The 12,998-nt window shown below is 39.6% G+C and overlaps 1 non-coding gene across 1 annotated transcript; it reads left to right on the forward strand.

Annotated features, from left to right (window-relative positions):
* Positions 1-3,749: 3,749 nt before the first annotated feature.
* On the forward strand, positions 3,750-3,822 carry Trnat-ugu (transfer RNA threonine (anticodon UGU)). The gene has a single exon. It is a non-coding gene; the product is annotated as a tRNA-Thr (tRNA).
* Positions 3,823-12,998: the final 9,176 nt, after the last annotated feature.

Raw genomic sequence — 12,998 nt, forward strand, 5'->3', positions numbered from 1 at the left:
GACCTTGATCAAGCATGACTTCCTTTTAACTGTACAGTATATGTTACATTGCATTTAGGAACTTTTTGGTAATTGAACATGTATCAATAATTACAGATTTCTGTAGTTGTAAATATACGTTTGGATGTAGCTGTATTGCGTTGATGTGTTTGTGGATATTGTGTGATATGAGTCCTGTAGTTGATAGTATAATTGGTATAATGTCAACTTTATCCTCATGACACATGTCCTTGACTTCCTCAGCCAGTTGGATGTATTTTTCAATTTTTTCTCCTGTTTTCTTCTGTATATTTGTTGTATTGGGTATGGATATTTCGATTAGTTGTGTTAATTTCTTCTTTTTATTGGTGAGTATGATGTCAGGTTTGTTATGTGGTGTTGTTTTATCTGTTATAATGGTTCTGTTGCAGTATAATTTGTATTCATCATTATCCAGTACATTTTTTGGTGCATGCTTGTATGTGGGAACGTGTTGTTTTATTAATTTATGTTGTATGGCAAGTTGTTGATGTATCATTTTTGCTACATTGTCATTTCTTCTAGAGTATTCTGTATTTGCTGGTATTGTCCATCCGCTTGTGATGTGGTCTACTGTTTCTATTTGTTGTTTGCAAAGTCTGCATTTATCTGTTGTGGTATTGGGATCTTTAATAATATGCTTGCTGTAATATCTGGTGTTTATTGTTTGATCCCGTATTGCAATCATGAATCCTTCCGTCTCACTGTATATATTGCCTTTTCTTAGCCATGTGTTGGATGCTTCTTGATCGATGTGTGGCTGTGTTAGATGATATGGGTGCTTGCCATGTAGTGTCTTCTTTTTCCAATTTACTTTCTTCGTATCTGTTGATGTTATGTGATCTAAAGGGGTGTAGAAGTGGTTATGATATTGCAGTGGTGTAGCCGATGTATTTATATGAGTGATTACTTTGTGTATTTTTCTAGTTTCTGCTCATTCTATAAAGAATTTTCTTAAATTGTCTACCTGTCCATAATGTGGGTTTTTTATATCTATAAATCCCCTTCCTCCTTCCTTTATGCTTAATGTGAATCTTTCTGTTGCCTGAAGAATGTGATGTATTCTATATTTGTGGCATTGTGATCGTGTAAGTGTATTGAGTGCTTCTAGGTCTGTGTTACTCCATTTCACTACTCAAAATGAGTACGTCATTATTGGTATAGCATAAGTATTTATAGCTTTTGTCTTGTTTCTTGCTGTCAGTTATGTTTTCAGTACTTTTGTTAGTCTTTGTCTATATTTTTCTTTTAGTTCTTCTTTGATATTTGTATTATCTATTACTATTTTTTGTATGTATCCTACATATTTATAGGCATCTGTTTTTTCCATCGCTTCTATGCAGTCGCTGTGGTTATATAATATGTAATCTTCTTGTTTAGTGTGTTTTCCCTTGACTATGCTATTTTTCTTACATTTGTCTGTTCCAAAAGCCATATTTATATCATTGCTGAATACTTCTGTTATCTTTAGTAATTGGTTCAGTTGTCGATTTGTTGCTGCCAGTAGGTTTAGATCATCCTTGTATAGCAAATCTGTGATTTTGTGTTGGAATGTTCGAGTAATGTTGTATCCATAATTTGTATTGTTTAGCATGTTGGATAGTGGGTTCAGAGCAAGGCAGAACCAGAAAGGCTAGGGTAGAAAGAACCACGTTTCCCACGATATAAACAATCAGACAACGTAATTAAGGTATAAAGTAACCATCTCGCAAACATAAATTTTCCAAATCGCTGTCACTTATTAAACATGAATTGTTCAGATAATTGTAACTATATCTAGTGGAATGAATAGGTTACTGCAGCTCCAGTCAGTCACTATCAGAGTTGGCAAACGTTATCCGAATAGCACTTAAGATAGAAGTGGTGTAGTTTTGTGTGTGTGTGTGTGTGTGTGTGTGTGTGTGTGTGTGTCTGTGGGTGTGTGGTGTCCTTTCGGACATGTCCGAAAGAACATACTACGAATCAAAACCGCCTTGTTAATCAATTAAATATCGAAGAACAGATGTCCAGGCTGTCACAGCGCTTTAAAATACAGCTTCGGCGGCTGGTCAAAATTTCTGCCTGACCAGGTTCGAACCCGGATTCGTGGTGTCCTTTCTTGCGGACATGTCCGAAAGAACAGACACCACACATATATGCGTATACAGGGTGTCTCAGGAGGAATGGTAGACATTTTAGCAGGTGGTAGCATAGACGAACTGCATGAAAGATACCACAAAAATGTGGCCACATGTGAATACAGGAGTACAGCTGTTAGTATGCAACCCAAACAAACTCAAAGCAATGGCAAATGACTTTAAAAGTTGATTTTCAAAAATTCCCCACCACCTTCCATGCACTTTACACTAACTTGATAACAGCACGTGTAGCTCTTTGCAGTGTTCCTTAGGCGATTTTTACGGACAGAGCATGTGCAATGAATATAAAAATAGGGAATAACTTAAAATAGACTAGACTTGAAAGGCATTTATGAGGAACTAAGAGTATATTAGTAATATTTATGAAACCTTGTAACGTAAATACTCTGGTGCGAAAAGGGCTTTATAGCTGATGAGTAATAGCGTAGTGAAAAATATATCGAAATCAAATATTTGTTTCTTTGTGTAATTATATATACGATGAGCAGAACAAATCCTTTTCTTTTGCTTATTTTGTTCATTGGAGATTGTGGGTAGCGCTTGACGCTTTCAGGTGTCCGTATTGATGTTAAGGAGTGTTAGTAAAATATTACGTAAATTATATGTATAAAAACTAACTCCTGTTATTATTTGAAGGTAATATAAGTTTCACTTGCAGAGAAAGATTAATTAGTATTTTTCAGCTGCTACGACACCCGAAAGTCTTTATCGCTGACGGGCAACAATTGGCCGCCATTACGCAGCAGATTCAAATATTAAGTTATTTTGCAGGTTTCATTATAAGTAGTGGCTACTAAATCATTTTAAATCACTATTTACTTTGAGTATGAGGATTTCAGTAATTCGCATTTACAAGAGTTCAAATATTTTCAGCGATATCAGTTAAGGCAGATCAGTGAACTCTGGTCTGGACTTCATTTCGCGAAATTATTAAGTTGTAGGGGGCCTGGCACTCACCTAAAATAAAATCAAGCATTTATTTGGCCTCCTGCAAAGTATTCAGCTCATATAGGCCACGCCTACGTAATGAAAATAATTAATGTTCAAGTATCATCTTAGGTAGTTTAAAGTAAGGGACCAAAATATCTTGTAAGGTCGTCTTTGCGTTCTTTCATGAGGGCTGCGCTATTCATAATGTGAACGATCGAATCGTGTTTTTTTATTTATTTTTTATTATTTCGCCTTTCAGCGATCCCCGCAGGCAAAAATCCAAAGGGATAAGGTCCGCGGACCTTGATGGCCAAGAAAAATACCTACATTTAGTGATCCACCTTCTTGGAAATGTTAGGTTTGGATGATGACTGGGCGACGTATGTGGTAAGCGGCAAAGATGGAGTGTGTGAAATCTTATGGGACTTAACTGCTAAGGCCATCAGTCCCTAAGCTTACACACTACTTAACCTACATTATCCTAAGGACAAACACACAAACCCATGCCCGAGGGAGGACTCGAACCTCCGCCGGGACCAGCCACACAGTCCATGACTGCAGCGCCCGAGACCGCGCGGCTAATCCCGTGCGGCGCGGCAAAGATGGGAATTTGCGTCTGACGAGGAGCATGCGTAGATAGGTCCTGCAGGCAGGTTGGCTGTTGTCCCGATAGTGCAATGGTCAGCGCATCTGCCTTGTAAGCAGGAGGTCCAGGTTTGAACCCTGGTCGGGCACAAATTTTCAGCTGCCCCGTTGCTGTTTTTCAATGCCCTGTGACAGTGAGGACGTCTGTCCTTCGATATTTAAGCTGCAATTGTTTTTTGAAGCAATACAGGTGATTTGCAAAGATTTGTCTTGCCATCAATAGTAATGTGACTTCAACGGCATCCATTCCTTAGTCATTGCCTTGTGATGGCGCTAACCCATATCATATAGGTGCAAAACAGATTGTAGCGTATATTTAGTCAAATAACGAATGGTCAGTATACAAGTATTTATGAACAGCAGAAGCGGGATTGCAGCGAGCTGACCACTTAACCAAGTGCAACATAGAGTACCTGTGTAGTGAGTTATTTCAGCTGCTTAGCTAACGGTAGTATTTGTCAAGCAATTCACTGCAGAATTAATGTAATAGCTGCACGATGATCTCTGTAGTCATACTGTACCATTAGCAGCTCGTGAATAGAGTACTGTGTTCGTTAAATCACAGTACTCAAGCTGATGCCAAATAAAGAGAAGCGACGACGCCACCACACTATCTTTAATTGGGTAAGCAGTTTGACAGCATAACACCACCACATCCACTAGCAACCTCTGCCATTATCATCACACAGTTGTTAATCGCAGTGATTACAAGTTGCTGCCGGCCGGGGTGGCCAAACGACTCTAGGCGCTTCAGTCTGGAACCGCGCTACCGCTACGATCGCAGTTTCGAATCGTGCCTCGGGCATGGATGTGTGTAATGTCCTTAGGTTAGATAGGTTTAAGTAGTTCTCAGTCTAGGGGCAGATGACCTCAGCTGTTAAGTCCCATAGTGCTCAGAGCCATTTGAACCATTTTGAACATGTTGCTGATGTTTGTCAAAAACAGTGGAAAGATCCTCATGAATGTGAAGTTCCATTTGCATTACCCTTAGACCAGAGATAATCCTAAATAACAGTAAGAGGTTACCCATCGAAGGGAAGAGTCCAGGTATTGTTTCGAGTTCTTGCAGTTTGATATTAAAGTAGTTACCAATGGTTTCACACTAACGGCTTCTTTTGGCTATCGGAGTACTCATGTCGGAATTATTAAAGAGTAATTGCTAGAAAACTCAACTACCTTACTAACCCCTTATTTTGGACTGAATATGAGTCGGAAAGCGACGTTAGTTTAACGTTTCCGTCCGTCTGCCGACGACTTACTGAATGAAGTCTGCTCTAGGGGAATTCGTCTTTAAAAATTTTTTTCCATGTTATTAGCACAATAACATTAGGCTCATTCTCCTGAAGAACTTGATGCCCGTAAGTCGTTAAATAAGAATCTGCGAGCGGTAGTAATGCATGAAAGGAAACACTGTTAGGCAAAAGGGTGGAGAGCTCCCTGCTTTTTGCGCTTCCGATAGGGCCTACGATAAGAATCTGCTGTCATATTATACTTCAGAACCCTAAACTGTTTATTTTTCGCTTCATACTAAAACAAAAGTTATGATACGAGAAGAGGAAATGACTTACATGCTCCTCAGAAACTTCAGTTTTTTGTGTTTTTCTCGCTTCATACTAAAACAAAAAAAAATGGTTCTAATGGCTCTGAGCACTATGGGACTCAACTGCTGTGGTCATCAGTCCCCTAGAACTTAGAACTACTTAAACCTAACTAACCTAAGGACATCACACACATCCATGCCCGAGGCAGGATTCGAACCTGCGACCGTAGCATATACTAAAACAAGGGCATTGATATGAGAGGAGGAAATGAAGCATACGCTTCGAAGAGGCAATTTCCTTGTCTGCTACTATTGCGTGCATGAAGGCTCTGCAGTTAATTTTTGTGTGTTGGATAAATTTTGACATCACCTCATATTACTTTGTGAAAAGGTTCTTATTTTCATGGGATTCAAATAGAGTGGACATTTCATCACAGATTAATATTCTGGTGACTAATGACATGATACCATTTCCAATTGCTCCATGGCACCTGTGAGTAAGCCGGCCGTGGTGGCCAAGCGGTTAAAGGCGCTACAGTCTGGAACTGCGCGGCCGCTACGGTCGCAGGTTCGAATCCTGCCTCGGGCATGGCTGTGTGTGATGTAGTTAGGTGTAAGTAGTTCTAAGTTCTAGGGGACTGATGACCTTAGAAGTTAAGTCCCATAGTGCTCAGAGCCATTTGAACCATTTTGAACCTATGAGTAAAGTCTTACGTTGTTTACTATAAGAACATACAAGCAGTGATGTCCGCTCACGGCAGTCAGAGCCAAGGTGATTCTGTTTACGCCGAAGCGTCTGCTGCAGAGTCCACGCTAAGTCAACATAAACAAATCACGGCGGCACTGGGCACTGCACAAGAATTGACTGTCTCTGCTAACGATATTATGTAGTTAATACATTTTACTTACTTAACATAATATGCAGGACATGGGTTGGGTAAAAATTCAGTTTGTAGTAACTAGTCATTGCATTAAAATACTTCAGTTATATTTGTTACAGTATTTATTGTTGCGTGTCTGTCTAATGTTAATAGTATTGATTCAGATGTACCTCTGCAAGTTGTACGTGTAACTATGGGCGATGAAAAGTGCAATCACTTATGTTTGCTTATTTACAACAGAACAAGACCCATTTCTTAATGCGAGATATGAAACTCTGCACTTCAAAAGTTTTTGGACAAATGTTGGCAACAGCGTCAGTGTGCATATCTCTGGAATTCGTTACTACCTGCAATGTCAGTCATTACCTGTCGAGAGCTCAAAGGAAACGCAAGTGTGATTGTATACAATGGTGCGTAGAGGTGAAAACAGCAATTTTGTACAAAGGAAGTTAGTAATATTCCATCACGAAAAGGGAAGAACATGCCGAGAAATAGCAACGTTACTGAATATGAAGAAAAGTAGTGTAGGGAATATCGTACGTCGATATAAATACGAAGACAGGATATAAAATCTGCACAGACGGGCCGTCTAAGGATATTTGTGAGGGGAGAAGAGAGGGCAATAATACAAAAGGTCAAGAAAGATCCACGAATCACAGCTACACGAATTGCCATTGAGGCTGAGGAAGAGCTTCGGAAGGAGGTCAGGCCTAGCACAATCAGGAGAGTACTGTAGAGAGAAAATTACCAAGGCGAACTGCAAGAAGGAAGCCTTACATCAGTCCTGCCAGTGGGAAGAAAATTCTGCTATTCGCAAGGGAACACACAAACAAGAACGTGGAGTGGTGGAATCAAGCAATTTTTTTTTTTTTTTGGAAGAATCAGAATGTAACGTATCACGACCGGATGGATGAATAACGGTCTGGCGGGAGCCCAAAAAAGAGCTGGAAGAAAAAAAAGGCAAGCTACAGTGAAACATGGTATGGGAGTGAGTGAGCTTGTCTTCATTGAAGAGACAATGGATAAAAATGTATACCTGCAGATTCTAAGGAACAATTTCAAGAGCGCAAAAAATATGGGGATTGGAGACTGTTTCAAATTTTATTAGTACGACGACCCCAAATGTGCGACCTATATCATACGGTTGTAGCTCCTGCACAACTTTGTAAAAGTTGTCAGTGCCCCTCCACAAAGTCCGGACATGAACCCCATAGAGATTTTATGGGATGTATTAGAAAGAAATACTCAAAAAGTCCCCACGCAGTCCAAACAAGACGTCAGGAGACGACTGCAAGAATAATGGGAAAATGTAAGTATTTCGTACTTACAGAAACTTTCACAAAGTATGCCAAAACGGCTGAAACAAATGTTACAACGTCGCGGTAGAAGTACAAAGTACTAATACCTCATTATTTCCTAGTTTTTGGTTTATTTCTTCACTTTGTCCCAAAACTTTTTCGAAGGCAAATCGCCGGCCGGTGTGGCCGTGCGGTTCTAGGCGCTTCAGTCTGGAACCGCGTGACCGCTACGGTCGCAGGTTCGAATCCTGCCTCGGGCATGGATGTGTGTGATGTCCTTAGGTTAGTTAGGTTTAAGTAGTTCTGAGTTCTAGGGGACTGATGACCAGAGATGTTAAGTCCCATAGTGCTCAGAGCCATTTGAACCATTTTTTTCGAAGGCAAATCTGTGCTGTTTCACATAAATATGAATTTTTTTTGTGAGTCACTAAATGCAGAAAAATTTTCAATTTATTGCTCTGTGAATATCTGTCTGTCTGGAATAACAAACATAATACGTTTACCTGTTATTTACCAAAGTAAACACTAAACTGTTCTGTTTCTCCCAAAACTTACGAAGGGCACTCTACGTAAATATGCGGAACGGTAAATGGATTCCTATAGACACGTAGTTGGGCATCAATAATAAGTAAACATATAATGGGGATAATTTCTATTTATAGCCAAAAGCTGCTTTATGTGGATGTTTCCTCGTGAGTGTAATTACTGAACGTGGACTCGAAAAGAGTTACCACTGAAATACTTCGCCACCCAATAGGATGATGACGTAATTCAAAAGCAAAATCTGTATACATTATTGAAAACTAGAGAGTCCTCACTACTAGTTATTCCAAAAAATATCTCATTGTAATACGAAGAAACACAGTGAGAAGTCTCCCACAGCAATCTGCATTCGGCAACAGCGTCGAAAACTTACCTTGATGCAACCGTAAATTACTCGTGATCAGAGCTCGACGTTTACTATTATTGAACTGAAATAGCTGCGTACTGCTGAATTACTTGTTTGTTCGCACATTGACTTACCACTGATGCGATTTAGGTCTTAAGAGCACGTGACGAGAAACAGCTATCTAACGTTCAAGAATTAATGATTGTTTTAGGATGAGGAAAATAATGAGCACTGAATATAATTACTGTATTGTTCTCAGACTGTGGAGCAGATAACAGAAAACACATACGTTGTCAATACACGAAACATGAATTGAAGTTTTAGTGAAAAGCAAGGAAACATACACGTCTTCCAGAAAGGCAACAAACTATTCACAGTACAAGAGGGGATGATGAAACTGAATACATAGTGCAAAGGATTGAAAAGATGTTAATTTATCCCATAAATCAGCTTCTGTTTTACGAAAACAAGAGACCTGAATCTATGTAACACAACGGGCCTCAACAAAACTTTACGTTACATCTCACTGCGAGTTCTATACGAGGAATGATAGCAAAATACTTGAAATACTTAATATTACACAACGATTTAGATACTGAATACTAGCTTGATACTATTAACCACCGCGGCAAAGTGACTGGACAGATCTCAGCCGAAATCTGCAACATCGCAGACCTCTGGACCACCTCTTGCGGACTCTAAAGCACACAGTGCAATGCCAAGCAACACCAATTCAAACCCATACGGTCTCTTGGTCTCGAAAGCAAATACGCTTCAGTGGTTCCACAAAGAGATAAGTCAAAGAGGTTGCATGAGTAATTGAAGCAGAGCGGTGGATACCCTTGCACAATATTGCAGAGGTTTTTTCGCCATTTCAGAAAGTAAAATAATTGTATGCGAAAGTGAAAGCGCAATTTAACAAGCAACTTTCACAGTTCTACTAAATATTACGGTATCGTAAAGAACAAGACGTTTAAGCCATCACATACACTAGCTCCTCGTTGTTCTTCCAAATCCAGTGGCTCACAGAATTACTCATGGTGTAACCTTACAAGTACTACTCTCTAACACATTAGAGTCTAACAGCATTACATTATCATCGTGCTTTGGTTGAGTAATTATTCATATATTTTTTCACGTAATTTTAATAAACCTTGAATTACAGGGATAAATATTCTATTTTGACTTTAGTTGTACAGATGCAAACATTTTTGCATGTAAGTGATGAGCTTAAATTTTAATTACATCGTTTTATACACAATAATTAGTTGAAACCATTTCCAAAACGTACAGAAACAGATGTAATACTTTTTAATTGCCGTGTTAAAATTTAAGGTTTTGAGAAATATGATAAACTGACAAGAAAGAAAGTCATTTCTGGTTTTAACTTTAAATATGGAATATTAAAAAAATTTCTGATACCCAAGAAGTTAATTACTGGTACATTCTGGTTCAAATGACCTCTAAATTTGTCGAAAATACTATCTCATGTACGAAATATTTCAAATTATTTATTTTTGCCATAATTTCGATGGTAGAAAAGTAAAATTATATCTCATTAAATGACAGCAGCAAAATAACGTATACAATGAAAGTGTGTACCAGCACTAAGATTCGGAGACACATGACCACGATATAAATTACAATATTGCATAAAACATAGAAAATTTATCATGAATTTCAGTTTTTATGTCAAAATAAATGTGATACGACGTCTAGTTTCATTTCACCGTGGAATCAGAGGAGACAATATGATGGAACTACGTCAGTTGTTGCTAGCACCGAAGGGTGCAGGCAGCCCTGTGATGCTTCGCTCCGCTATCGACCGACCGCGAGCTGCTGATGCGAGGGAAGTGGCCGCTATTAACGCCATCCACGCACACGTCCACTACGATTCGCAGCTGTTTCTGCCTAGAGAATGTCCTGCTAGAGGGATAGGACAACTGCTGAGTTGATTTGGAGAAACATGGCGCAAGGAAGCTCACAGAAACCACCTCGTACCTAACAACACATGTTCGTTGCGATGCTGACTAGCAACTGTTTCAGCAGATCATATTGCAGAAGGATGCACAAACAGTCCTGCCCTACATCCCCCCCCCCCACAACACACACACACACACACACACACACACACACACACACACACACACACCCTACGTCTTTACTACTCATTTATACGTTATTCTATAACGAAAACGTCGATTTCGGACGACGAAATGTTCGCCAAGGCGTGGTCGCACTTTCGGCGAAAGAAAGTGTTACGAAGAGTAAATACTGTAAAATTTCCTCACTGAAAAGGAATTATATCGCCGAAATTGATTTTGAGGAATGAATGAAATGATGTGTGAATCTTTTGTCATGAGTCGCTCACTTCATTGAATGGCAAAACACAGCCATAAGAGAACCTGTAACACCACACATGATATCGACGGTAAAACTTCGATTTCTTGTGACAGAAAACACCTACGAGGATCTCGTATTCAATTATAATTTCAGCATAAGTATTGGGTTACCTAGTTCCACAAATTTCCATACTGTCTAGAGGTAGTGAAAAAGATATGTTTGAAGTATTGTTTACAAGTATACTGTATGTAGCAGCTGACTCCAGCGACATCTGGTAGGCTGAATTGTCTTAAACTACGTCTCAGGAAGATTCTGCTTTTTATATGTTAAAATTTTAGAGAACTTTAATTAGAATTTCGATATGTCCGTTGTATACGTTGTGCGAAAATTTCAGATTGTGTGAGACTTCCTCAGCTGACCCATTTTAACGCAGTATCGTTTATTTGCTCATGTGTTATGGGTCTTCGTATTCTTTGTATACTCTGTATTGCGTATCGCCAATGTAGACTCACGTGTGGAGATTGAAGTATTTGTGCCGTTTCTTTCGTTGACGATATATGTGTGAGTACAGCCATCTGGTACTGGCTTCTGTAATGAGTTTCATCTGGGACGTATTTTAAACGTGCCGCGGTATTTTCTCTTTACATTTTACTTCATGTCTACTCATAACATACGATCATATTCAGACGTACACTTGACTATGGCCGTTAGGCTGAAACCGGCCAAGGAATAATGACTACCTTTAACGGAATTTCCTGCCGGATTAAAACTGTATGCCGCACCTACACAAGAGCTCGAGACTTTTGCATTTCGCATTCAAGTGCTCTACCCGAGCACGAGTTACAATCCGTCCTCACAGCTACTCTTCCAATACCTCATCTCCTACCTTCCCAGCTGTTAGTCCTGCATGTTTCGTAGAAGAGTGTGAAGTTCGGGAAGTAGGACATGAGGTATTGCCGGAAGTACAGTGAGCTCCAGCGGTCCAGGGAGGCAGGAATTCACCGAATAGCTGGGTCCCAGGTTAAGTCATCGATCAAGTGATTCATATTTACTAAACAGTTAGAAAAAACAATAGTAAAACACAATGATATCAAAACGAGATATGTCTAACACAATGGTTTCAATTACAGATACAAGATTTAACAAGGATAGCAAAATGATACGCCTAACGATAGTTCTGAATTACACACTAAGCGTTTAACAAATTTAACCCTTTCAGACCTGATTTTTTATTTACTTATTTAAAAAGTGTCTGACATCATTTTTACATTCAGGTGAATCTCCTGACAACATTTTTCTAAGAAAAAATGTCATATGATCTCTAGTTTTCTAGATATTTAATGTACACAATTGTGTTCATCAGGTCTCGGGCTTCATGTCATACAGTACGGAGGTTAACACTATGGATCAAGTATGCCACTATTTATTTCACTTTAAAACAGAAGAAACAATAAAAATAATTACAAATTAGAGTTCTTATTTAAACAGCAATGTTCATAACACTGATTTTAAGGTTTCGTATGAAACTACAAAAAAATGTCTGTCCTTTTGGAGACAAAAATGTATTTTACATTTTCTGCACTGAATTCTAGAACGCCCTGTACATTTCGGAAATTCGCAGCGACTTGGAGCTCCTACATCATACTTAGGCAAATGGACAATTTAATCAAACTGTATCTCTGTAGTTGGTCATAATTCTCCTCTTTTTCTTGGTATGACTCTCATGTCTGAAGTCAGTCCTTCATCAGAGAAAGCCCCCTCTTCTTTTCAGTCACTTTCTTCTGGCACAGTATCAATCCATCTGCTACCCTGATATGAAAAGAAAGAAGGTCCATTTGCTTCTTCTTTGGGATAGACAGGTTGTCTGCACCTCGTCTGTATGCCAACCAACTTTGCACGATGGCAAAGTCAACACCATGAAAAATCATACGGAAAGGCCATTTTCGAGATCTGATGGCAACTCTGTAGTAGCTTATCAATTGATCAAATACACTCCTGGAAATGGAAAAAAGAACACATTGACACCGGTGTGTCAGACCCACCATACTTGCTCCGGACACTGCGAGAGGGCTGTACAAGCAATGATCACACGCACGGCACAGCGGACACACCAGGAACCGCGGTGTTGGCCGTCGAATGGCGCTAGCTGCGCAGCATTTGTACACCGCCGCCGTCAGTGTCAACCAGTTTGCCGTGGCATAGGGAGCTCCATCGCAGTCTTTAACACTGGTAGCATGCCGCGACAGCGTGGACGTGAACCGTATGTGCAGTTGACGGACTTTGAGCGAGGGCGTATAGTGGGCATGCGGGAGGCCG

The sequence above is a fragment of the Schistocerca nitens genome, chromosome 9 (genome assembly GCF_023898315.1).
Source record: "Schistocerca nitens isolate TAMUIC-IGC-003100 chromosome 9, iqSchNite1.1, whole genome shotgun sequence".
In the NCBI taxonomy this organism is placed as follows: Eukaryota; Metazoa; Arthropoda; class Insecta; order Orthoptera; family Acrididae; genus Schistocerca; species Schistocerca nitens.